The sequence below is a fragment of the Pelophylax lessonae genome (assembly GCF_965119305.1).
Source record: "Pelophylax lessonae genome assembly, chromosome: 7".
Classification (NCBI taxonomy): Eukaryota; Metazoa; Chordata; class Amphibia; order Anura; family Ranidae; genus Pelophylax; species Pelophylax lessonae.
In genome coordinates, this window is record NC_138774.1 from 98,182,161 (window position 1) to 98,208,354 (window position 26,194).

A 26,194-nucleotide genomic window follows, 5' to 3' on the forward strand; every position below is an offset into this window, starting at 1 on the left:
CCTCCTCGTTAAGGCCCCCAGGTACCAAGTTATCTAATGTATAGATCCAAAAAGCTTCTCTTTGACAAAGCTGTTTGAAGCGTTGGGCTGTTGAAGGGGTGGCAGGTATGGATTCTATTATCCAAACTTTTAACCCTAAAGAGGAATGGTCGTGGTGTATCAAAAAATGGCAGGGGACACTATGTTTGTCATCACCTGCTTCAACGAACCTTCGATGTTCTCCGAACCTTTTTCTAAGTGTACAAATGGTCCTCCCAACATAAAAAAGGCCACAAGGACATGTCAGGCAGTACACAACGAATTCTGTAGAGCAATTAAAGAATGTTTTAATAGGATAAGTTTGGCCTTTAATGGTATATTTTTTTTGCCCGTGGGTCACGTGTTTACATGTCAGGCAAAGTTTTTTCCGACATTGGTACATGCCTACTAACGGAATAAGGTTCAGATGAGATGTAAGAGGAGTGCTTTTTAATTTACTCTGAGCCACCATACTCTTGATATTCCTGGCTCTCCTATAGGTAATTTTGGGCCTAGGGGGTAGATTATCCCTCAGATGTGGGTCTTCCAAAAGAATGGACCAGTGTTTTGTGATCAGTTTTTCCATCTTCCTAAACTTATTATGAAACTGTGTGACAAAACGTGGGCCATTAGAATGTATATCGGATTGTTTGGTATTCTTTTCTAAGGAACCTTTCAGATACAGGTTCTGTGCGGTATCCACCAGGGTTTCAGGGAAGGATTTTTCAATAAATTTAGTTCTCAAATGCCCACTCTGTTCCAAATAGTCCTCATCATTCGTACAATTCCTCCGCAACCTACAGTACTGGCTTTTTGGAATGTTTTGAATCCACCTAGGGTGGTGGCAACTATGGAAATGGAGAAACAAGTTGCCAGCTGTCGGCTTGGTGTAATTTTTGGCCTCAATTTTTCCTTCTCTGTGATACAACAACAGGTCCAGAAAGGCCAATTCCACTGGGCTAGATACCGAGGTGAAGGACAAATTGTATGGATTGGAATGGCAATGTTGAACAAAATCCAAGAAAATGGACTGTGGGCCGTCCCAGATGACTACTATGTCGTCAATATACCTCCCATAAAATATCAGATGGGAGGTAAAAGGATTGTTATTCCAGACATAGTGGGATTCCCACATAGCCATGGTCAAATTAGCGTAAATGGGGGCAAAATTTGCCCCCATCGCTTTGCCGTTGGTCTGTAGGTAAAAGGACCCTTCAAACTCAAAATAATTGTGGTTGAGGCAAAAACACGTTGCATCCAAAACAAATTGGGCCTGTGCCAGGTTAATATTACAGCAATTGTGCAGAGAAAGGGAAACTGCTTGGAGACCAACCGAGTGGGGAATGCTGGTATATAAGGAGTTAACGTCCAGAGATGCCCACATATAAGTGGCTTCCCAATTGTATGGTGCCAAAAGTTCTAATAAATGCACTCCATCCCGTATATATGAGAAGGGTCCCCAGGGTCCAGGCTACGCCGATCTCCACGGGCTGCAACGGATCTTCTGAGTGGACAAGTTGGTTCCTTTCTGCCAAGGCATCCGGATTCATCGCACCCCTGAGATGCATATCCACTGCTGTTTTGCTACTTGCACGATTGTGAGTATGTAAATTGGTGAATTTCTAATAAACACAAAGTCATATTACACTTAGAGTGGCGCCTGTCTTTCTCTCCTAGTACTTTGCAAGTTCACCTTCTCCACTTGTGACAGAGCTGCCTTCAAGTGTTCATAGACCTGCTGTGTTTTATGGACTTTATGGACTCGTTTTTATACATTTTAGGTCCTTCATTTGTCCTATGTTTTGTTCAGAAGGTTCATTGATGGTTACCCTGCAATCCTTTTTCGCCAGTACACCCTTGTTAATTGACCCTCGTATAGGTTAAATTTCTAGTCTCATTAAGAATTCGGTTGCTTCCTCCACATGGGCGGATATCAGTCGGCCTGGTTTATGTGGTTGTTGTTTTTGAATGCTATAAACAAGAAAAATTATTATTTCTCTGAAGGTCTGGTTCTGCTATTTCTGGAGTCCTTATTTATGCAGAAGTACTCATGGGCTCATGTACAGAAGATCTTGGCCGGAGTGTAATTTTTTCTTAAATTGAATAATTTACCGTCTTGTGTTTCTTTTTTCTCAGTTAAGCAGGCATTAAAGGGTTATAAGAGAAAGCCCTTTAAAAAGGACGTGCGAAATCCAATAACCCCAAAGATTCTTGGTAATTTATGTGTAGCTACGGGTAAAAATATGTTTTTCATCGTTCGAAGGGTTCCTTTTTAGAGCGGCCTTCTCACTTGCTTTCTTTGCGGCTTTGAGGATCTCAGAGCTGATTAGTCTGCGCACAGAGGAGGTGAGAGTGTCACAAGGTATGGCGAGGATTTTTATTGGACGGTCAAACGGATCAGATCATAAAAAGAATTTTCAAAAAAAAAAAAAAACGGATCAGAGCGGTAAGGGTATTTGGATCAACCTTAATGTTTTTAGTGGCTCGGCAGTTTGTCCGATAAATTTGCCTCAGAGCTATTTGCACATTAGACCTGTGGGGAATTTTGTTTCTTTTTTCATCCACGAGTCAGGCCTTCTTCTGACAAAGTACCAGTTTACTACAGTTTTTAAGAAATGTGTGGATAGTTTAAACTTGCAGGAAGTTAACATCTCATTCCTTCCATATAGGGGCAGCTACGGAAGCGTCTAGATTGGGTTTTACACAAAAAATGGGTAGATGAAAATCGGATTGCTATCAGTTGTATACTTGCTTTAACATTTCTATTTAATTCATTTCAGGTTATAAGAGTGGTTTGGATTATCGGCCATTCATTTGTGTTTTGAGCACATCAGAGAGCGGGGTAGAGGGTGTATACAGAGAATTAGGGATTGGATCTGCAAGAATTCAAGATCTTTTGGTGTGGTAGGAGGGGGATGGTGTGGTCTGATTTGCTTATGGAACTGTGCAGGCTTCATCAAAATGTTTCTTCTCCAGATGTGCTTATTGTGCATCTGGGAGGGAATGATATTGGGCTAGTTAAGACGTTAGACTTGGTATTTAGGATTAGTAAAGATCTTTATAATTTTAGCTTATCCTCCCCAAAGACGGTAGTCATTTTTTCAGAACTGGTGCAGAGGTTACGGTGGGTTATTTCTCCTTCTCTGCGACCATTTGAAAAAATTAGAAAATGCATAAATAGAGCACTGGCTAAGTTACTAGGAAAGATAGGGGTTTTGACTTTTAGGCATAAGGAGTTGGAGGGTGGTTCTGAGGGTCTATATCGGTATCACGGGGTTCATTTGTCTGAGATAGGTCTCAATATTTTTAATGCAGACCTAGGCTTATGTGTTGAAATGGCCACGGTGCTGGGGGTTTGGTGACAGAAGGGGTTGTTTTTTCCCCTTCTGTCTTTTGGGAGTTATGAAATTATGCTGATACAGCCTGAGCCGTAGTGGCTAGGTTGTTTAAGTTTTTCAATGTTGATGTTTTAATGATAATAACATTTTAAACAAATAATAAATGGCCGCGGCCAATTAATTTCCAAAAGTACGGTGTGTCTGCATTATTTATTTATTTAATTTAAGATGGTATTGGCATATGTTAAAGTAAAGGTAAATTAAATAGAACTCCTGCCTACTATTCTCCTGGCTTTGGTACTTTGCATACACTAAAAACTATGTGGGTTGTTCACACTGCATCTCCTCCATTCATAAAACCTTTTGTAAATGTGATAATGTCAGCTCCCAAATAATCAGATGTCAGCAGCATGTAAACAGTGCCAATATACCAACACTAATGTGAACAACAGTCAAGCAGGGTAATCATTAGGCATGAGAAGAGAGTAATTTCTCATAGTGTAGTCATTTATTCAAAAAAGGTAAAATATACTAAAACAAAATAAAATTAAAATAAAATAAAAACTAGACTCACATGAGCCAAACGCCAGTCAATGTGCAAAATACTAGCGTTGAGGTGCAATAAACAAGGTTGGACAAAAAGACCTTATTTATTGCACCTTAACGGCAGTATTTTTCATATTGACCGGTGTTTGGCTCATATGAGTCTAGTTTTTGTTTTCATTTTATTTTGTTTTAGTATATTGTTTTACCTTGTTTGAATAAATTACTACACTAGACTGAGAAATGACTCTCTTCTCATGCCTAATGATTTACCCTGCTTGACTGATTGAATACTCCTTGATGGCTTCATCCTAAGGCCCCTTTCACACATGGGAGTCCATCGGCGGACTCCATTTTTCTCAGCGGGGGGATCAATCACCGATGGAGACAGAGCTGTGTCGGGTCCCCGCTATTCTCTATGGGGGAATCGGATGAGGACGGACCGCCTGTCCGTTCTCATCCAATCCGATCCGCTGGATGGATGGAAAATAGGGTTTCCATCCGTCCGGGTTTGATGGACAGGATCGGATCGGATGTCAGCGGACATGTCTCCCCTGACATCTGATGCCCCATAGAGATGCATGGGGTATCCGTTCAGATCCGCCTGAAAAACTGACAGGCGGATCTGAACAGTCCCCTAGTGTGAAAGGGGCCTTAATGTGTGGAAGCACCATTTGCTGATTCAAACTGAAATCTCCAGAGAGGAAACACATTCATATCTCAACACGTGGTTGCTGTCCTATAACCTAGACAGCATATTTTTCTGGTGAGTTTGCATTTTAACTATTTGGTGAAGGAAAGAAAATATGGGTGACACCTGAGATCACATCGTGTGCTGGGAATTTGGCATTCGATAACTTCCTTTTTCACCCGGACTTTTTTTCACTTGAATTTGATTTATTGGACATTTCATTTTGATTTGAGATATCCTATCATTCTTTGCACTTCTATTCATATTTTGGTTTATTTATCAATTCAGCACTGCAACCTTTTCATGTTTATAAAACATTTTATATTCATAATCACAGGTGCTCTGTGACTGGAGGGGAGATCGTGACACTCCCCTCATCCAATCACAAAATCTAACCTAAAAGAATACAAAATCTTATATGAATGAAGGAGATGGAGTGTGAGCGACCCACAAAGCCTTCACTTTATACAATGTTCTAGAGCTGGGAGCTCTTGTGGGTTCATTCACACCACATATGGTGGGACTGTTTTGGGCCGCTATTCCAGCGGAGTCCCACAATATGACAAGGCAAAGTGCCTTGTCCCCTGATCTGCCCAGTTCACACCACTGCAGTGCAGTACAGTACTTATTTTCAGCACAGTGCAAGGCAATCTACTGACTGGTGCTGCACGTGCAGCAATTGTCCTTTATGATTTCTGTGTGACATCTCAATAAGGTTTGTTAAAAAAAAAAATTGAAACCGTGTGATGCGCCAATATTGGCACATTACCACTGTGCTGATCTATGCGGGACCGCACCACACTGTACATCAGCCGCTGCATTACAGCTTGCCCTTACAACTTTCTCCTAACCAGAAGCATTCACCAATGGGACACACAACAATAGAATAGTAAATACTTATAATGTTCAAAGACATATAATGTGCAAAGACATGGCAAATGTGCAAATATAGTTTTTTCCCCTGGAGTTCAGCTTTTACAGAGCAACAGTGTCATGAAAGCTGTTCTATGTTTATTATAACAACCTGCAGCTATCCTGACAGCCTTTCTTGCCTCTTTCACATGATTCTTCTGTTTGAGTATCTACCTTTTCAGACTTTTTTGTATGTATTTACGTGCATTTTTATGTATATACGTCCGCGGAAAAACGTATTCTCGCGTTCACTTTCTGCACAGTATGGACATTTGCACTCATTTGTGTGCATTTGCACACAGGAGGCATAAATTACTGACCAAAAAAGCAGATTTTTCTATTTTAATTTTACTGAAGAATACACAGTGCTTGTTTATATGGAAAAGCCCTGGGGCCATCATAAAAAAAATTTCAAAGAGTTCTGAGTTTAAAAATATATATATTTTTTTTTTACAGAATGACTTTCAAAGTCAGAATTCTGACTTTTAATCTCAGAATTCTGACTTTTAATCTCAGAATTGTGTTTAATAAATTTTAGCATGGTCCAAACTTGTAATCTCAGAATTCTGACTTGCAAAGTCAGAATTCTGACTTTTAATCCCCGAATTCTGACTTTCAAACTCAGAATTCTGTAAAAAAAAAAAAATATATATATATATATATATATATATATATATATATATATATATATATATATATATATATATATTTTCAAACTCAGAAATCTTTAAAATTTCTTTTATGATGGCCCCAGGGCTCTTCCATATTTACGTACCTGTGTGCATAGGCACATTACAAATATTGGGCTGTATTTCAGCTCCGCAAAAAAAAAAAAACTGCACTGAGCTTTTTCAAGCTGCTGTGTGCAAGAGGCCTAAAACTCCAATTAAAACATTTTTATGTCTGCTATAGAGAAAGAAAAGGATAAACATAAAAATATGTACCTAGTTTAAAAGTTTGGGCCTCATGCACGCGAGCAGTTTTCATTAATTTTTTCCTTCTGAACGTAGGAGTAAACCTGCATTTCTACAGGCACTTCCAAGCATATTTTATGCATTAAACGTGCATAAACACCCACATACATTTGCGTAAATTTATTTCAGTGGTTAGAAGAAATTAATATTCTACCCAACAGAGCCAGTCTATGCACATATGCTTCCAAATGCCATACGCCTGCAAACACGCATAAACGCTTGTAATTATGCGCCAAAACAAGTATTTTTTATACTAGATTTTTCTGCCAACTCTTGGCAGAAAGGTCCATCGTAGATAGGAATATTTTAATATGGCCATGTGCATGAGGCTCAAAGATAAGAAGCCCTCACTGCTTAAAAAACGGAAGAGAAATGCCATACTCGCGGTACACTGAGAAAACACTGGCCAGTTCCTGTTGAGTGGGTGGCCCTACTGGGTTCGACAAAAGAAAGTTGTTTCATCAACTTTTGTTGAAGGAGCCTATTGGAAATTTTTTGGACATTTTTATAACAGCAGCTGCACGTCTCGCTATAGAAATAATAGAAATGTTTTTCTACAGACTGGTGTTTTTTAACCCCTTTACACCCAGCCCCAGCGTTCCTTTTAACAGGGTCTTTAGTAGGGGGAGAACTGAGCGATCTTGTGACCACTGTGAATGGTTGTCACATAATTGTGAGTCCGCAGACCATCATTACTGGAGACCGGGAGCTGTCTATGATATCTCAGTACCTAGGCTGGGAGCTCGCAGTGAGCGCGCTGTCGACACAGAAACCTTGGCCGTCCCGGACGCATATATGTGTGGATGGTAACCACTTGCTGACCGCCCTATAGCAATTTTACTGCTACAGGGGGGAAGCTGTGTGCCAGATCACGTGTATATATACATGATTCAGCATTTCTGGCTAGCGGGTGCGAATGTGCACCGCTGGTGGGCAGTGGTGGCTCGCTCCTACTGTGATTATACACAGCGGGAGCCATTAAGCAGGTACCATGGACTCGATGTCCAGCTGAACCTGCCATTCATTTGGTACAGAGGCAGAACGGCAGTCTGCCTATGTAAACAAGGCAGATTGCCGTTCTGTCAGTAAGGAAGGCATGGATCCTGTGTTCCTGCAAAGCAGGGACATTGGTCCATGCCTTCCCCTAGTAAAAGCACCTCCCACACAGTACACAAACACTGGCTAGGTACACAGTTAACCCTTTGATCGCATCTGATGTTAACCCCTTCCCAGCCAGTGTCATTAGTACAGTGACAGTGCATATTTTTAGCACTGATCACTGTATTAGTGTCACTGGTTCCCAAAAAAGTGTCAGTTCCCGATGTCCACCGCAATATCGCAGTCCCGCTATAAGTCGCTGATTACCGCCATTACTAGTGAAAAAAAAATTGAAAATTCCATAAATATATCCCATGCTTTGTAGACACTATAACTTGTGCACAAAGCAATCAATATACGCTTATTGGGAATTTTTTTTTTTTGCCAGAAATATCTAGCAGAATACATATTGGCCTAAACTGAAGAAGAAATTCAATGTTTTACATTTTTTTTATTGGATATTTTTAATAGCAGAAAGTAACATTTTTTTTATTTTTTTCAAAATTGACGGTCTTTTTGTTAATAGCGTAAAAAAATAAAAACCACAGTGGTGATCAAATACAGCCAAAGAAAGCTCTAGTTGTGGGAAAAAAAAGACATACATTTTATTTGGGTACAGTGTCGCACGACAACGCAATTGTCAGTTAAAGTAATGCAGTGCTGTATAGCAAAAAAATGGCCTCGTCATGAAGGGGGGTAAATCTTTTGGAGCTAAATTGGTTAAAGCCCACCCTCTCCAGTGATGGCAAACCTTGGCACCCCAGATGTTTTGGAACTACATTTCCCCATGATGCTCATGCACTCTGCAGTGTAGTTGAGCATCATGGGAATTGTATGTTCCAAAACATCTGGGGTGCCAAGGTTCGCCATCACTGCATGCCATTGCACATATGCAATAGGTGGGCGGCTAGAGGTTAAACATATCTTAGCACTACTCTTTAGGGATTTCCTAGAAATGCTTAAGATGGGTGGAGGAGTGAACAGAATGCTCCCAAGAGAGCCAAATGCACTTTTCCTAACATATGTTCACATTTACTGGCTTCAATATGTTTCTTCTTATTTAGACATTTGTGTAAGTCTGCGCTGATAAACACATGGGAGAATTTACCACTTCATATAATTATTACTATATATGGACTTATTTCTTTTCCATGTACAAGACACAACAAGGAAACAACGATATTTCTTTTTCCCCACAAACTAATGACCAACACTGTGCAACATTCAAATCTTCAACCTACTAAAGACCAAATAGAAAAATGAACTCAGCTTCCTCTTTGCTGTTACGTAATCACTCCGCATATCTCTATAAGGAACACTCACTTTCTGGAGGGCATGAACCAGGGTGAGATCTCATTCCTAAAAAAAAGTCCTTCAAGGCAAAAATCTCTTCTAAGAATATCATTACAGAAAGAAATATTCATAGCATTTCTGATGTTGCAGTTTAGAAATGTTTATTTCTCCCCTGCTCTTCTTCTGCTGGTAGAAATCACAGGGCCCCATACAACCTGCCTGGCAGCCCCCCCCCCCAATATAACAAGACAATACTTTCACAAAAAAATACACTAAAATCATTATTAGTGGACACAAACATAGCAGAGAACCTGTGTAAATTAGCCCCTTTTATTGTTTTTTACATTCAATTTTTTTTTTTTTTTTTAAATGCTAAAAAAATTTACAATTTTAGTTTACAATTTTTTTAAATGATGAATTACAATGTTTAACCACTTGCCTACAGGGCACTTTCACCCCCTTCCTGCTTAGGCCATATTTCAGCTTTCAGCGCTGTCACACTTTGAATGACAATTGCGCGGTCATGCTACACTGTACCCATATGAAATTTTTATCATTTTTTTCACACAAATTGAGCTTTCTTTTGGTGGTATTTAATCACCTCTGGGATTTTTATTTCCTACAAAAAAAAAAGACAGGAAATTTTGAAAAAAAAAAAAAGTATTTCTTATTTTCTGTGAGTAAATTTTGAAAATAAATACATTTTTCTCCTTCACTGATGTGTGGTGATGAGGTGGCACTGATGCGCACTGATGAGGTGGCACTTATGGGAACTGATGAGGTGTCACTTATGGGCACTGATGAGATGGCACTGATGAGGAGGTACTACTATGCCGCACTGATAGGTGGCACTGATAGGCGGCATTGATGAGCAATGATAGGCGGCACTGATGGGCACTGAGAGGTGGCACTGATGGGCACTTACAGACGGCACTGATGGACACTGACGGGTGGCACTGATGGATAATGACGGGTGGCACTGATGGGTGGCACTGATGGACACTGATGGGCAGCACCATCAGTGCCCACACTTTGCCCATAGTGCTGCCAGTCAGTGCCCATCAGTGCCTAGATGAGCAGGCACTGATGGGCACTGACTGGCAGCACTATGGGCACTGATTGTGGGCACTGATGGCGGGCACTATGGGCACTGATGGTGGACAGTTATGGCACTTTATTTAACTCTTGTGTAATCAGGGCACTGGTGATCAGTGCCCTGATTACATTTCCCTGTGTCCCCTATGAGGAGGAGCTGCTGATCGGCTCTCCTCGCCTCACACACTGACAGTGTGTGTGATTGGACGCAGCCAATCACATGGGTAAAGAGTCATGTCATTGACTCTTTACCAAGATCGGGATTGCGCCGTGTCCTAGCAACACGGCGCGATCACGATCGCCGCTCTGTTGCCCCCAGGGGCGCGTGAGAGAGCCTGTTCTGGTGCGCCGTCATATGACAGCGTCCCAGGATAATAGCTACACCGCTCCGCCGTCATTTGACGGCGGGCGGGTAGTAAGTGGTTAATTATGATTTTTTTTTTTTTACAATTCCTTATTTTTCTACAGGACAGAAGGCCTGCAACGCTGTGGGGTGGGGGGAATGGGCCTTTACAGTGAAAAGGGGGCACACGGGGAGGAGGGGGGATTGGTGTCAGAGAAGCAATTACAGGAACGATGCCCTGTATCTGTGTCTCTCCCTGCAGCAGCTGAAAGCTGGCAGGAGGGAGAGAAACTGGCTTTCAACTGCCGCAGAGAACCGCACAGGGCATCCTTCTGGGCCCCTCTGCCCAACCGCACTGATTTACCGTGCTGTTGGGGCCCCCCCGGTGTGCCCGGCCCTCTATAGGAGGACTGGTGGTCCCCCCCCCCCATCAATGGCCCTGCCCCTAGGGCTAGGTTCACACTAGTGCAACTGCAACTTGATCTGATTATCAGTGCGATTTTGTAGTGCGACAATAGTGCATTTGACACCACTTTGGCGTGTTTTTCAATCTGCTGTTTTTTTTTAGGGAAAAATGCAAACGTTTTTTTTTTTTTTCCCTAAAAGCGGTAGTAAACTGCTGTTAAAAAAAAAAAAAAAAAACTTTACCTGCAAGGCAATGTCATGAGGTTCTAGCATGCATCGCATACTAGTATAATTATGAGAAACTTACCTTAAAATGATGCCCTCCAGAAGAACGCTGTCACCGCTGAGAGGGCTTCCATCTTCACCCAGTTTTCCTTCTGGGTTTACGGTTTCCAGCTACATGAGTTGCAGGGGGAGCGATGCCGTTTACGGTACAGGCTCTGAAGGTCCAGCACAGTATACCAGACCTTCAGAGAATGTGCCGGTGACGTCACCATCTGCATGCAGTGTGAATATCTCCTAAACAGTGCAAGTTTAGGAGATATTCACAGTACCTACAGGTAAGTCCTATTATAGGCTTACTTGTAGCTACAATTGGTAAAACTGAGTTTGCCACCACTTTAATGCATTCTATGCATTAGGGGAAAAAATTGACAATAGCAGCCCCCCAGCCTGCCTCCCTAACACTTATCTAGTCCTGTATCGATCAAGTGCTATGCCCGGCTTTAGTTCCTCTCTCCCCTCTTCCATCTCTCACAAGCTTCACTGATAGCAGTGGAAGCCATTGTCTCCTGCTGCTCTCAGTCAAATCTTGTGAGGAGGGAGCTGGTCTTTGGGCTGAGCTGTGCTTTGTGTATATATGGACACACACAGCCCGTCTTGAAATCAAGTTTGCAGGTGTGCCCCCATAGCAAGCCTATTGCTATGGCATTTACAGGAGTAGGAGCCTTTCCAAACAGTGATCAATGGGCATCAGTATATCAGTGGCTTGGGATGATTGGAACCTGAGAGTAGAGTGATGAGAATCTATCCCACAAGCAAAATCTGACCTACACTTGTGTGGTCTAAAGGATATGATAATATCACACAATAGCAAAAAAAGTATATGTTGGACTTTGCACAGAGTATAGAATAAGTGGATCTGTATATTTTGGACATTTTTCTTGGACTTTCCAGTGCTGGGGCTGTACATGTGAACAGGGTTTATAATGCTTTTTTGCGCTATAAATATACAGTACTTTTATTTGCTTCATTCTGGCTTACTAGAAAGACACAATTCACCTTCACTTGGCCAATGGGTTCCATCAGTACCGGGACAGGTTCATTTAACTACTTTGGCAAGGACATTTGGAATTGAGGATAGGGGCACACCCTAAATTGGATACGTCATGGCCAAGATGGCTGCTATCTGTGGACACATGACTTGTAAAATAATACTTTGGCAAGGATGCAGAACTGCGCCCTCTCTCCCACTCCTAGTGCATGCCATAAAACAGGTGTACCACCTTGTGCCCATTCGCTGCCCCCCTTGCCTTGGCGGTCCATGGTTGACACATTTGTGGCCATCTTTTGAAATTCTACAGCAGTAGCTGTCAAAGCAGACATGAAGCTACAGCCTGGCGCTGTTTACTAACCACTGATCTAGAGCTTGGGCGCCCTAGGTTGCTTCTCCTCCTGACCACCCCTTGTCCCAGCCTTGGGTTCCGTGGTCAATAAAGTTGTACGAATTAGGCATCCAACTGCATCTATGAAAGAGATATAAGAAAATTTACAGGAAAATTCTGGTTTTGCTGGCCTGAATTTTAATTTACACCAGAACAAAAATCTCTTCTCTCAGAGTATATCTAAACTTACAGTGTATATTTTTATTTCCTAGGATGTTTGACTGAAACTTCTGGACTGGCCTCTTCACCTCGTTCTTCTTTCTTTTTTTCTTTCTTCTTTTTTAGGCCAAGTTACCCCCTCTATCTCCTTTCAGGTTCTATTTTCACCTTTGTGAACTCTAAGTATCTTAGCACTTTATCATTTTTTCCCCTCTTTGTCTTCTTTCTACTCACAACTGATTTTGTCATCCTTTCCTTTCTCCCCACCCTTGAAATAAAAAGAGAATTTTAACATTCTCCACACTGGAATTTATTTCATCATAGTGTCAAAGAGCTCATATACTGTTTAGGGGCTTTGAAATTGTATTTCACTATCCTTAAGATGTTCAAACACCAAAACTTTTATTAAAAAAAATAGTTTTCAGAATTCAAAATGAGCCCCAGCAATGATGTCATCACAAAGTTATGTTTGGCACCCGGGTCTCACAGGACAAATCCCCCTTATGGGTACTGTGTTAATAAACTCGGGTTACAGAATGTAAGTTTTAATCTGAAGCTTCTGGCCCCAAACCATTAGTAAAGTTGTGTACCTTAGAACAAACCTCTCAAGAGCTTACAATCAAAACTTGGGACATGTATGCCTTTCATGAGCCAACCAAATCTAGACACTTTTTCCCATACTTGGAAGAATGTGGCTGCACTTTTCACAGTGTCAATGCTTTTTGTCTTATTGAACAAACCTGACATTTTCCACAGCTATACAGCACTACAATGATGGTGTTAATGATATAAATATTAGCCTTCCCTTTTAAAGATAAAACCCATGCATTTTTAAGAAACAAGACCTTATGAAGATTCATGACTTGAGGAAATGAGGCAACACAGAGCTGGAAATTTCAGCAATTCTGCAAGGTAAGATAACTGCTGACTTTAGCCTGTGCTCCCCATGTGTCACTCTATTTATAGATATCTGAATGACTTTCAGATGTTGGCATGTGAGGAATTCTTACTGGTTACACTGGTTTTACTAGAATTTGACCATTTACTGTGTAGTACAACACCCAATGACCTGTTAACTCATTGCAGCGGCATTGTCTGAGACCCCTTGGTCAAACTTTAGAAACCTGAGCTTTAGGCTGGCCATACATGTTCAATTTTCTTGCACAATTTTCTGTTAGATTTACCACAAACCACATAATATGAGGTCAAAGCTAAACAACACTTTCACTTGTATCCAATTAGGCAGGCCTTTGTACTAGGGATCGACCGATATCATTTTTTTACCGCTGATAACGATATTTTGGTCATCGGATATGGGAATCTGCCGATATCTGCCGATATTCGGACGTTAAAATTTTTTTTTAATGTCTACAGGTACTGTGGTGGAGGAATCTGGGGGTCTAAAAGACCCCAAACCCCTCCTTTGCACTTAAAGCATTCAAAACGCCAAGTTTGGCTGTTTTGAATGCTGCAAGTTTTTGCATTCGGCGCCGCCAGTACCCGGAAGTGATGTCATGTCATGATGTCACTTCCGGATACTCGGCGGCGCCGAATTCAAAGAAATGGAGACTCGGTCAGATGGTGGCAGTGCAGATGGAGACCCGGTCAGACGGCGGCGGTGAAGGTAGAATGCCTGGGTCTCCCGGTGGGACAGGAGACCCGGGCAAGCCGCGGAAAGCGGCGGGAGGGGGGGACGTCCCCTCCCGCTCCTTGGAATGACAGCCGAGCGGCTTCTCAGCCGCATCGGTTGTCATTACAAGACAGCCGACCGTCGGCTATGGACACCGGTATCACCGGTACATGCACTTTCCCGAAATATAGGCAATATCGGTAAATCAAAAAGCCGATTCCGATATATCGGGCAAAGTGCATATCGGCCCTCGATATATCGACTTTGCCGATAATCGGTCGATCCCTTCTTTGTACTACATAGTTGAAGTTAAATTTCAAGAAAATTGTACAGAAAATTGTATAATGTGTGGCCAGCCTTATTTTGTAGATAGACAATTTTTTTATTTTGGATGATTAAAGCCGGCCGGCTCCAATAAAGCACGAGTCCTTCGTCAAAACAGCACGGTGATGTCAGCACGTCGCTCCACCCAACGCATTTCATCACAATCTGACTTCATCCTGGGGTACAGGCGGCGTGCTGAATCACCTCTTATATACCAAATCATACAGAAGCCACTCCTCGATCTGAGTCTCAGGCGATCTGCCTCAAACCCCACCATCTTAGACTAGGGCATATTGCTAGACCCATTAACCCAAATGGGATTCTCCATATTAAAACTAAAAATTAAGGATAACTCCCTTACAAGTAAAATAACCACTCCCACCAAACTAAAAAGTAAAAAATAAACTATCGTGAAATATTAAAACAAACCCTGCAGTGCTGCACTGTTAGACACACGGTAACATGCAATTTATAATGGAAATGTCTCTAATGGTCAGAATAAAAATGCCACATCAAAACACAAAAAAAGGAATCAGCTAGCTGGTTCTTCCAAATACTGGAAAAACTTGAGGATATTAATCCTAGAAGATAAGTTCAACAATTATGATAACCAGTATTAACACTGGTAAAGCCGAATAACCGGAAAAAACCCAAACAGCCAAAGGGGTCCCTACTACTACGTAATCTCCTTAATAGATTTAGAGCGGCCACGGCAGTCAAGATCTAACAAGACATATCTGACAGGACTTATGATAGGTCTGCCATGACATATAATCCAAAAAAGACAAAACATCCATCTGTCTAAATAGAGCAGGGTTTCCCAATTAATTTTTCCCGTGGAACCCTTTGACATGGTATAGCAAAAAATTTGGAACCCCGACAAAATAAATGTGTGCCGTAGAGTAGAGCGGCGCAGTGTGGTGCAGTGCGGCGCAAATCTTTCAATGAACCGAGTGTAATGTTATCTTTTGCTGGCAAATTCTTTTTATATCTGGTTTATTTCTGGTAAGCACTGCCCCCTTCACATCCCCCCCACAGCACTGCCCCTTCATATTACCCCCACACCACTGCCCCCTTCACATCCCTCCCCCACAGCACTGCCCCCTTCACATCCCCCCCACAGCACTGCCCCCTTTACATCCCCCCTACAACACTGTCCCCTTTAAATCCCCCCACAACGCTGTCCCCTTTACATCCCCCCCACAACACTGTCCCCTTCACACCCCCCCACAACACTGTCCCCTTTACATCCCCCCCACAACACTGTCCACTTTACATCCCCCCACAACACTGTCCCCTTTACATCCCCCCCACAACACTGTCCCCTTCACACCCCCCCACAACACTGTCCCCTTCACATCCCCCCACAACACTGTCTCTTTCACATCCCTCCCAGCACTGCCCCCTTCACATCCCCCCACAACACTGTCCCCTTCACATCCCCCTCAGCACTGCCCCTTCACATCCCCCCCCCACGGCACTGCCCCTTCACATCACCCCCCCAACAGCACTGCCCCCTTCACATCCCCCCACAGCACTGCCCACTTCACATCCTCCCACAGCACTGCCCCTTAACATCCCCCCAGCACTGCCCTTTCACATCCCCCCCACAATACTGTCCCCCCTCACATATCACCCCCATAGCAGTGCCCCTTTCACATCCCCCCCCCACAGCACTGCCCCGTTCACATACCCCCACAACATTGTCCCCCTTCACATCCCCCCCACAGAACTGCCCCCTTTACACAAAGCTGCTCCCCATCCTTCACAAGTTCACAGCCATGTCCTTTCCTCCCTGCACTCTCCTACCTTGCACAGAGCGAGGAGAAGGCAGCGGGACAATCCTGAACTGAAGGCACAGGAGCACTGGATGGGGTGCAGGAGCTGCTGGGTTAACCTTTCATATAAGCAAGCTGGTGATTGGTTGCTAGGACCGCCTCCTGGTTAATGTGAAAAGTTCATTCAGGCAGCTGCCTCAGTGCTTGTCCCACCCCCAGTCCAGAATTGTCCCGCCCATCTTATGAGATCGTGGTTGTGTGATCTCTGCTGTTTCCGACCTTCTGGAAACAGCGCCGACCATCTTGGATGTGGCCAAACGCTGCATAACCCCAATTATGTTCTCGTGGAACCCTAGGGTTCTGTCGAACACCAATTGCGAAACGCTGAAATAGAGTAATGACTGCCAGGTAAACCCCCCCAAAAAAGGGAAGATAATAAAGGGAGAGAGGAGAAAGCAAATGCCTAAGACTAAAATTGAGGTCACAAAAATTCGAGCAACAATAAATCAAGCGGTTGAATGGTTGCATCAATAGGTTGAATGCACAAAATGGGACCATATATTGCCACAAATAATTTAACTACAGCAAATAGTCACTGCTGATGCCCAAAAAACATTTGGGCTCAAGAATTATCAATAAAAACTTTGACATCCACATCGAAGTTCAAACTGAAAGGGGCATAGGATTTAATCCTACAAATCCAGACATCTCAAGTTTTGAGATCTCCCTAACCAAGGAACTACCCCGCCAATGGGAACTAAAGTTATCTGTCCCCAAAAAGATGGTATTGGTAGGGTCTCTATTATCTGCTGTGAGATCATGCTTACATACAGAATGTTTTTTAAACCCCTTTCAATGTTATTAATATGCTTGTTGAGTCTAACCTGGATTGGACGATTGGTTCTACCCACATTCTGTAGCCCGCAAGGGCATTGCAGTAGGTAGACCACTCAGACTGTAGAGCATGTAACAAATGGTCTTATTTTGAATTCTGCTGAAGTGCTGGTCAAAGTAAAACCATGTTCTTTTAGCGCAGGCTTTTTCTCTTTTCACTAGGTAAGGCTGCATTCACATGTCAGCGTTTGGATCGCGGGCAGAATCGCCGCGATTCTGCCCGCGATCCGGAGATTATTGAAAATCAGGGGACGCCTGTGCGTTGCCCGTGGTTTGCAATAGCCCCCCAAACGCTGAGCGATGTTGCCGCAATTTCCGCCTGCCGAATCGCGGTAACATCGCGCAAAAAAAAACCGCGCCACGCAATCCGCTCCAAAGAAGCTCTTGTACTTTTTTGGGCATAATGCGTCCCGCGATTTTTTTTTGCACGATGTTATCGCGATTCAGCAGGCGGAAATCGCGGCAACATCGCTCAGCGTTTGGGGGGCTATTGCAAATCACGGGCAACGCACAGGCATCCTGCGATTTTCAATAATCTCCAGGATCGCGGGTGGAATCGCGGCCAGCATTGTCACATACTGTATTATTCATCCAACAAATAAATTCTGCTTTTACATGTAGCACCCTCCTAGGTAGGTGCTAGTGGAGAGAGTATAGTTTTTGGGTCTTTCTGCTTACCAGAGAGATCGCTAGGTAAATTTATATTGCTCTCTGACTAACAGAAAGCAGGATCCATTGGTAGGGTCTGCTCATGGTGCTCAGGTGCAGCTCATCTTGTCTGTAATGTTTCACACTGGTCCAATAGGGAGGCATATTGGACAGTGGGAGGAAACCTAACAAGTTTGGGCACAAGCATTTTTACAGCCCTGGTGATTGGCAGAGGAAAGTGCAGTGGTGCATGCTGGGTCACTGTATAAATGCAAAGGGCACATGTGCTCGAGGTCTTCGGCTGGAGAGCGGTGGCTGCCGCTCCTCTGTAGAAGCTGCCATGTGGCCTCGGGAAGTCGACCTGAGGGCCTAAATGTTAGAGAAGCACTGAACCCAGAGGTCCTGCAGAGCTGACTGGAATGGAGACACTGGAAAGGATCAGATTCTGCCTTCAGTGAGTACAGATCTGTGTCATGGGGCTTGTCATGTGAGGGCCATGCCTTCATTGAAAGAGTCAGTGGACTGGTGTCAGTCAATGGGATGCTAGAGAGTGTCCTGAAGATAAGTAGTTGCTTCAAGTCTGCTGCTAGAGAAAGCAAGAGGACTTAATTCTTCCATACAAGTGGCAGTATGGTTAAAGCAGTGTGTCTGCTTCCACAAATAACCTAGTGAGGTCAAGTGAGAGTTGTCTTTATCCACTGTGAATAGTTCAGTTGGAGTATGCCACTATTCCCTTCTCCCATCAAAATTCCACAATAAATAGAAAACCAAATACCCTGGACTTTTTATTGGGTAACAAGCAAACGGGAGTAAGGATGGATGTGTGAAAAATCCCCTAGTGACTGTCTCCAGATAATCAGAGGGAGACTCAAAAAGTTAATAAACAGCAAGCCCTATGGGCTACATACATACATACATATATACCAACTTCCAAATACGATTAGAACCTAATTTGGTTTTTTTTGTATTCTCATATTTGAGATCAGTTGGGTTCAACGTGTTTCGCTATTTTAAGCTTCTTTAAAAACCAAATGTGTTAGTACAAAAAGAGATAGAATATCTCATGCTGTGCACATGTACAAGACGGCAGCAAACAGGCCTAAAATATCTCCCAAATAGTGTGAAAATGCCACATAGACCATTAAGCCTCGGAGGCGGACGAAACATGTCAGGGGCGTGGCTTGGGAGGAGCGGAAGCTGAGGCCGTTGCTCACTATTATTTTACACAGAGCTGTTGGTGTGCAGCATGTTCACGCTATTTGGACAGCATGCTTCCTTGATGAGCATCCTAGATGCCAGCACCCTCTTCAGTAGTGGATTACCAGAGTGGCAGCATTTAGAACCTAAAGTGTGGCTCCAAGCTATAACAGGTCCCAGTAAGTAAAATCTCACCCACCTACTGGAAGAGGGCTGCAGTGGGAAAGAGAGAAATATCTGAGCAAGAAGGAGAACAAAGAAGGGAAGCAAAGTGGTGGTGAAATAACCTCTACTTATCACTAGATGGCAGACCGTATCTGAGGCCAGCCAACAATAAGTGATTATATGTAGTATGTACAGTATGTGTTATATTTATCCACAGACAGCAATTTCCCATCCAGTTAGTTCTCCTTCGATATCTGTCCAGAGATTTCCCTGCCATACTTATGTTGATATAATGTGTTATAAGTTAATATGACTATGTTGATTAACCACTTAAGCCCCGGAAGATTTTACCCCCTTCCTGACCAGTGCCTATTTTGCGATTCATCACTGCGTGACTTTAATGGACAATTGCGTGGTCGTGCGGCGCTGTACCCAAATGAAATTGACGTCCTTTTTTTCCCAACCAACAGAGCTTTCTTTTGGTGGTATTTGATCACCTGTGCGATTTTTTGATCATGCACTATAAACAAAAAAAGAGCGACAATTTTGCAAAAATAGCAATATTTTTCACATTTTTTATATGAAATTCCCCAAAAAAATGTAAAAATCAAAATTTTTTAACATTTTTGGCCAATTTGTCTTCTGCTACATATGTTTGGTAAAAAAAATTGCAATAAGCGTATTTTGATTGGTTTGCGCAAAAGTTATTGCGTTTACTAACTAAGGGAAAGATTTCTGTCATTTTTGGTGGTTTTTTTTTAACGAGTAATGGCGGCGATCTGCGATTTTTTTGCGGGACAGCGACATTGCGGCGGACAGATCGGACCCTTGACTGACATTTTTGACACTTTTGGGGGTACCAGTGACATTACTACAGTAATCAGTGCTATACATATGCACTGTTACTGTAAAAATGACACTGGCAGGGAAGGGGTTAACTTTATTGGAGAGGCAGGGGTTAAATGTGTCCCTAAGGGCCGGGCTTCTTACTGTAAAGGGGCGTGGCTTTTCATGTAACCACAGAGACATACAATCCTAAATAGCAGGATTGTATGATCTCTGCAGTTACACAGGGGAGAATGACAGGCGGCTTTGTTTACATGAGCCTGCCTTTCTCCCTCTGCAGCGGACGATCGCGAGTGACCGGCGGACATCCGAGCCACCGATCACTCGCGCTGGAGTGTCCGAGAACGAGTGGGGGCACACTGCCTCATGAAACATGTACAAGTCATCTTCTGAAGACCATCCATACTACAACATTTGAATCACTTACAAATTAAAACCATGCAAAATTTCACTTTAATGGTGGACTCACCCGCAAACACTTTCACTTTGCTTTTTTTTTTTCACTCAGTCCAGCCAATGGAAGGTAAGAAAATAACTGGAACTTCCAAGTATGAAGCAGCATGTGAGTCACAGCCCTTATCCCTCATGTGACAGTGCTGGAACTTTGCAATTGGCTGCTTAAGCATAGTGACAAGGAGTGAGTTCTCAGCCCTGCGTAAGCTCCAAGCCCTGCGTTACTGGTAGGAATTGCATTAGGATGAAGCTGTTTCTTTGTCCTGCATGAGCAAAGACCTGATTCACTTTCAGTTAACATAACAGACTAAAATCACACAGTTATCCACAAATCTTGTGTATTCAGTCTGAAAAATTACTAAATTAGCCCAGGCAAGGTGACCGCAATCGTAAACCACATGGAAAGTCCAGATGAGGTTGAAGATAATAGTGCATCGGGGACAGGTGCACAAGGAAATGCTTCATTACCTGTAAATAGACCATTTCCTAAACTGGGAAAAAACAAGAAAGCTCACTTAAAAAAAATGTAAAGTGTTTGCAAAAAACACATTCAGCTTTACACTCCCATCCAAAGAATGTAAGTTTGTACTGTGGTCTTATTTCTGCATCAATTGGTAACATTATTTCACAGAAAGGGCTCTTTCACACGGGCGGTCCGATCAGATCCGCCTGTCAGTTTTTTAGGCGGATCTGATCGGATCCTCCATGCAGCTCTATGGGGCAGCGGGTGTCAGCGGAGACACTTCCGCTGACACCCGCTGCCATCCGCATCCGATCCTGTGCTGAAATCTGGACGGATGGAAACCCTATTTTTCCATCCGTTCAGTAATCGGAGCGGAGCGGATCTGATGAGAGCGGACAGGCGGTCCACTCTCATCCGATCCCCCATAGAGGGCAGCGGGTGCTGAGACACCTCCCTCTCCGCTCTGCGAGCGGAGACGGAGCTGTCATCCGCCCGGCTCAGCGGGGATCGTGGATCGATCCCCGCTGAGCAACACGGATCCGCCTACGGAGGCGGACCGTGTGAAAGAGCCCAAAGAAAGTCCAAAGTGGAAAAAAATCAACATTTCTATATCTTCTAATAGTAGAACTGTTAAGATCGCTAACCCCCCCTATCATGGGGATACATTGCATCCGGAAAGTATTCACAGCGCTTCACTTTTTCCACATTTTGTTATGTTACAGCCTTATTCCAAAATAATTAAATTCATTATTTTCCTCAAAATCCTAAAAACAATACCCCATAATGACAATGTGAAAGAAGTTTGTTTAAAATATTTGCTAATTTTTTTAAATAAAAACTGAAAAAAAAATCACATGTACATAAGTATTCACAGCTTTTGCCATGACACTCAAAATTTAGCTCAGGTGCATCCTGTTCCCACTGATCATTTCTGAGATATTTCTACAACTTGACTGGAGACAACCTTTGGTAAATTCAGTTGATTGGACATGATTTAGAAAGGCACACACCTGTCTAAATAAGGTCCCACAGTTAACAGTGCATGTCAGAGCACAAACAAAGCCATGAAGTCCAAAGAATTGTCTTTATACTTTCAAGACAGGATTGTATCGAGGCACAGATCTGAGGAAGGGTACAGAAAAATGTCTGCAGCATTGAAGGTCCCAGTGAGCACAATGGCCTCCATCATTCGTAAATGGAAGAAGTTTGGAACCATCAGGACTCTTCCTAGTGCGGACCGCCCAGCCAAATTGAGTGATCAGGAGAGAAGGGCCTTAGTCAGGGAGGTGACCAAGAACCTGATGGTCACTCTGACAGGGCTCCAGTGTTTCTCTGTGGAGAAAGGGGAACCTTCCAGAAGAACAACCATCTCTGCAGAACTCCACCAATCAGGCCTGAATGGTAGAGTGGCCAGATGGAAGCCACTCCTCAATAAAATGCACATAACCTGCCTGGAGTTTGCCAAAAGCCACCTGAAGGACTCTCAGACCATGAGAAAAAAAATTCTCTGGTCTAATGAAACAAAGCTTGAACTCTTTGGCCTGAATCGCAAAACTGTAATGTTTGGAGGAAACCAGGCACCACTCATCACCTGGCCAATACCAGCCCTGCAGTGAAGCATGGCGGTGGCAGCATTATGCTGTGCAGATGTTTTTCAGGGCAGGAACTGGGAAACTAGTCAGGATCAAGGGAAAGATAAATGCAGCAATGTACAGAGACATCCTTGATGAAAACCTGCTCCAGAGAACTCTGGACCTCAGATTGGGGCGATGGTTCATCTTCCAACAGGACAACGACCCTAAGCACACAGCCAAGATAACAGAGTGGCTACGAGACAATTTTGTGAATGTCCTTGAGTGGCCCAGCAAGAGCCCAGACTTGAACTCAATTGAACATCTCTGGAAAGATCTGAAAAGGGCTGTGCACCGACGCTCCCCACCCAACCTGATGGAGCTTGAGAGGTCCTGCAAGGAAGATTGGGAGAAACTGCCCAAAAATAGGTGTGCCAAGCCTGTAGCATCATACTCATAAAGACCTGAGGCTGTAATTGGTGCCAAAGGTGCTTCAACAAAAGTATTGAGCAAAGTATGAATATTTACGCACATCTGGTTTGTTTAGTTTTTTATTTTTAATAAATTTACAAAGATTTAAAAAAAAACTTCTTTCACGTTGTCATTATGGGGAATTGTTTGTAGAATTTTGAGGAAAATAATGAATTTAATCCATTTTGGTATAAGGCTGTAACATAACAAAATGTGGAAAAAGTGAAGCGCTGTAAACACTTTCTGGATGCACTGAAGGAAACCTGGTGGCACTATTAAAGTAAAAAAAAAAAAAAAAAAACACTCGCTCCCCCACCCATCCAACAGCTATTCTGACTAAACTATGTAAGAAAAACATGTGTACTTACATATTTTCAAGCTGTACTGGTCCAGTCATGTGATCTACCCTGTGTAAGCAAGCTGCAGCTGCAAGGAAGAGGAGACAGTACTCTGACAAAGGCTGCTAGTGCCTGGGAGCAGTGACATCACCCATAGGCTTCAATTGCCCATCTGTCGCTGGTGCTCCCTTCTCTCCCCTGCAGCGGCTGCTGGCTGACATTGGAGAGCAGGATTACGTGAGTAGATTAGAGCAGCTTGAAAATAGGTAAGTATACGGATCTTACCACATAACCACATGCAGATCTTTACACATAAATTGGTAACATTGTTTTGAAGAAAAAATTCTAAGAAAATCTGTGCACAAGCAGAATTCACCTGCAAACACAGTAACATTTTGGAAATTTCAAAACAGCCATCTTTGTGCATGTGTGGGGAAAGATGCATGCATGCATAGATGTGCCTCAGGGCTCAATTGGCTGCACAGAATCCAGGAGGGGGGAAGGGGGTGCAAATACCACTCTTACATAGGCAAGAAATGAGGAAGTAAGAAATAAAGTAACAAAAAAAAATAATAATAATAAAATAAATAACCAAATGTGACAGAAGGGGTTGTTGTATACACTGTACTACATGGAAACTGCAGGCATGTTAACTTACAGTTCAGCAGTTGTGGGGCAGTAAAAATGTAGATCAACTGCCTGTTTTTACTGCTCTTTGAACGCACATGTGAACTAGGCCCTGAGCTTAACTGGAAAAAAATCTTACCATTGGATCCAATTTTAAATGCGTAAATGGGGCCTAAAAAGTTACATCACTGGTGTCACAATATTAAATATACTAAGGAATTGTAAGTGTGCTTTAAACACACTATATAGATAACTAATGCTGAGGCGCAATGCTGATTAACTAGTTGCAGACTTTGGGCTTTTTGCCCAAAAAAAGTAATTGTACACAGTTAGTGTGAAGCCCATCCAGTTTCTCTGTCCTGCTTCTGTAACAATTTTATTCTCTAGGGTCTCTGCTAAAATATATATATATATATATATATATATATATATATATATATATATATATATATATATATATACTGTGTGTATATATATATATATATATATATATATATATATATATATAATGTTTGGGGGTTCTAAGTAGTTTTATAGCAAAAAAAAAAACAGATTTTAGCTTGTAAACAACAAGTGTCAGAAATAGGCCCGGTCCAATGCATGTATTACCTTGTTATCTTTAGTAATGACAGAGGTATTGCTGAATAAACAGGCCCATAGCAAAAATGTAACAATCGTTCTGGTCCATAGAGGGTGAACAGGATTGAGAGGTGAAGTGGTTAAAGAAGAAATTTGCTCAGGGAAGAAAAAAAAATAAAAGTTAGCAGCTGCAAACACTGTAGTTGCTGACTTTTAATAAAGACACACTTATTAGTCCAGAGCTGTCCTCACCTGGATAAGTTCTTCATAGGTCTTTGGGTCCCTGGCGTCACACTGTCCTGGATGAGGGAAGCCAGCTGTGACTTTCTGGCACTTCACAGCTGGCTTCCCACTGCACAAAAAATGAAAGGAACACTTTTTAATCAGAGTATAGCACCAAGTAGATTAAACTCCTGGGATATTGATTAGGTCAGTTAAGTAGCAGAGGGTTTTTTTAATCAGTTTCAGCTGCTTTGGTGTTAATTAAATTAACAACAGGTGCACTAGATGGGCAACAATGAGACGACCTCCAAAACAGGAGTGGTTTTACAGGTGGTGGCCACTGACTTTTTTCCCCCTGCTTATCTTTTCTGACTGTTTTCCCTAGTTTTGCTTTTGGCTAGGGTCACTGTCTCTACTGGTAGCATGAGGCGATACCTGTCTCCCAGCACAGTCTCAGGAGCATGGAGGAGATTCCAGGAGAGAGGCAGATACGCTAGGAGAGCTGAACAGAGCCATAGAAGGTCATTAACCCATCAGCAGGACCAGTATCTGCACCTTTGTGCAAGGAGGAACAGGATGAGCACTGCCAAAGCCCTACAAAATGACCTCCAGTAGGCCACTGGTGTGAATGTCTGACCAAACAATCAGAAACAGACTTCAGGAGGGTGGCCTGAGGTCCCGAAGTGCTATAGTGGATCCTGTGCTCACTGCACAGCACCATGGAGTTTGATTGGCATTTACCATTGAACACCAGAATTGGCAGGTCTGCCACTGGTGCCCTGTGCTTTCACAGATGAGAGCAGATTCACCCTGAGCACATGTAACAGACATGAAAGGGTGTGGAGAAGCCATGGAGAACGTTATACTGCCTCTAACATCATTCAGCATGACTGGTTTGGCACCCTGACTGCCATCATCGGGATGAAATCCTTGGACCTATTGTCAGACCCATTCCCGGCCTTATGTGGTTAGAGTATGCAGCCAGTTCCTGCAAGGATGAAGGAATTAATACCATTGGATGGCCCCCGCACTTGCCTGACCTAAATCCAATAGAACACCTCTGGGACAAGGCACAATGTTTCACGTTTGGTGGCAATGCCCCAAGGTCAGACGCTTTTGGATTAGAGTTTATAACTTTATCTACACTCTAACGCAAGTAAACCTGACCAAGTCCCCTCAGCAGGCTCTGTTGGGCAGGAAGGTGGACACGGCCACGATAGCACAGAGGCGGCTCATTACGTTTATATTTACTGCAGCGAAAATTACGATTGCGAGGTCCTGGAGGTCTCCTACTCTACCGTTCGAGCAACTTAGGCATAAATTGACTTGGATCATGGTGAATGAACGATTGTCGGCTCAATTGGAAGATAAGATGCACAGGTTTGACAAGGTGTGGGAGCCATGGCTCAGCTACCTAACGTGGATGGCTTGAGGGACCCTGGCGGGTCTGGGGGC